This window comes from Glycine soja, chromosome 6 (assembly GCF_004193775.1).
Source record: "Glycine soja cultivar W05 chromosome 6, ASM419377v2, whole genome shotgun sequence".
Taxonomy (NCBI): Eukaryota; Viridiplantae; Streptophyta; class Magnoliopsida; order Fabales; family Fabaceae; genus Glycine; species Glycine soja.
In genome coordinates this window covers 23,317,095-23,319,445 of record NC_041007.1, presented here as the reverse complement: position 1 = coordinate 23,319,445, position 2,351 = coordinate 23,317,095, and the positions used below count along the sequence as shown (strand labels likewise).

Sequence of the window (2,351 nt, the reverse complement as noted above, 5' to 3'; positions counted from 1 at the left end):
TCTTTAATCACAAAACAAACAACCCCCCCCCCAATCGTTACTGTTACTGCAAGTATATTATGAACATTTGGTTTGTCACTGCTCGTTGGGAAACGACCTAGGATCACTTCCTAGTTACTACATTTTCATGTTAATTTGATTCGGGTACGGCCTCGATCAAATTTGGCGCCGTTGTCGGGGAGCAGTGTCCAAAGGTTCATAATAGCTAGCTAGTGTTGTGTGTTTAATCCTTTCGTGTTTTATGTTTAATTGTTAGTATTGTGTTAGTATGTGTGTTAGTGTTGTTTAGTGTCCTGGTATTTTGTTTAATGTGTGTTATGTTTCAGTTTTTCCATTAAGCGTTTCCCCTGTTTCAATCTTGGTTGTTTTGCTGTGAAGATTGTGCTTGAAAACAGAGTAGTAGTAGAAATCATCTTGCGGAAAAAGAGAGTAGTAGTAGAAATCAATTAGAGACGGATTTTAGCGACCACCCATGCTGAATTATTTGAGATTTTTTGTTTTAGTAGCTAGGGTTGTTATTTTTGGCTGAATTTTTTTGTGGTAACTTCTTTTAATCCATATTGTGTGGGAAAAATAGCTAGAGCCTTTAGTTTGGTCAGATTTGAAAGTTCCAAAAAACTAGCAAATTTTGTGTTTGTCAAAACTTCAAACGGCCATAACTTTTGCTCCGGTTATCAGAATCGCAATTATTATATATGCATTTGGGGTAGAAAAAAATTTCCTACGCCGTGGCAGCCTGCAATAGGCCGGCTGAGGTCTCCATCGTCCAAAAAAAGCGATTCTGTCAAAAGTTTTTTATTTTTCAAGTTTTATTCACTTATTTTTCTTAACCTACCATTTTTAGCTTTCATAGTTAGACTTTGAATTTTTGTCTGAAATTTTTTGTGCTATCTTCTCATCATTTTATAGGGTTGCTCACAAAATTTCAAGTCATTTGGATATCATTTGAGGGTAACTGTAGTTCAAACCTACACCTTTATTTACATGACAAGGCAACTAGTTGTGTGCATGCTGAATGTAGTGTATGACTAGAGGCAATCCATCTGACTTACAACCCTTTGATCCTGAGATAGATAGGACATTTCATAGATTAGTTAGGCATCATTTTATACCTTTTGATCATTCTGAGCATTCCATAACTGGTGAATCTGTGCATTCTGTTATTTGTGATTTTGAACATCCTGATCTTGAGCATTATAATTTTGAGCATTCTGATTCTGAGCATTCTGATTTTGCACATTCTGAGAACATGGCACAACCTCCACCTCGTGAGAGGACTCTAAGGGAAATGGTTGCACCTGATTTCACCTACGAAAGCTTGTGCATCCAATACCCTGATGAGGATGTCCCATATGTTCTTAAAACTGGACTAATTCATTTGCTTCCAAAGTTTCATGGCCTTGCAGGTGAAGACCCGCACAAACATTTGAAGGAATTTCATATTGTCTGCTCCACCACGAAACCCCCAAATGTCCAAGAGGATCACATATTTCTGAAGGCTTTTCCTTATTCATTAGAGGGAGTGGCAAAGGACTGGTTGTATTACCTTGCTCCAAGGTCCATCACGAGCTGGGATGACCTTAAGAGAGTATTCTTAGAGAAATTTTTCCCTGCTTCCAGGACCACAGCCATCAGGAAAGATATCTCAGGTATTAGATAGCTCAGTGGAGAGAGCCTGTATGAGTACTGGGAGCGATTTAAGAAACTATGTGCCAGTTGCCCTCACCATCAGATTTCAGAACAACTTCTTCTCCAATATTTTTATGAAGGACTCAGTAATATGGAGAGAAGTATGATAGATGCTGCCAGTGGCGGAGCCCTTGGAGACATGACTCCTGCTGAAGCCAGAAATTTAATTGAGAAGATGGCCTCCAACTCTCAGCAGTTTAGCGCCAGAAATGATGCCATAGTCATTAGAGGAGTGCATGAGGTAGCTACAAACCCATCTGCATCATCTGAAACTAAGAAGCTTGAAGGCAAACTGGATGCATTGGTTAACTTGGTAACCCAGCTGGCCTTGAATCAGAAATCTGTACCTGTCGCAAGGGTTTGTGGTTTGTGCTCCTCTGCTGACCACCATACAGACCTTTGCCCTTCCATGCAGCAACCTGGAGCAATTGAGCAGCCTGAAGCTTATGCTGCAAATATTTACAATAGACCTCCTCAACCTCAGCAGCAAAATCAACCACAACAGAACAATTATGACCTTTCCAGCAACAGATACAACCCTGGATGGAGGAATCACCCTAACCTCAGATGGTCCAGCCCTCAGCAACAACAACAGCCTGCTCCTTCCTTCCAAAATGCTGCTGGCCCAAGCAGACCATACATTCCCCCATCAATCCAACAAC

The 2,351-nt window shown here is 40.5% G+C and overlaps 1 non-coding gene across 1 annotated transcript; it reads right to left on the bottom strand.

Moving 5' to 3' along the window:
* Positions 1 to 1,627: 1,627 nt before the first annotated feature.
* LOC114417578 lies at positions 1,628 to 1,734 on the bottom strand. The gene has a single exon (XR_003667838.1). It is a non-coding gene; the product is annotated as a small nucleolar RNA R71 (small nucleolar RNA).
* Positions 1,735 to 2,351: the final 617 nt, after the last annotated feature.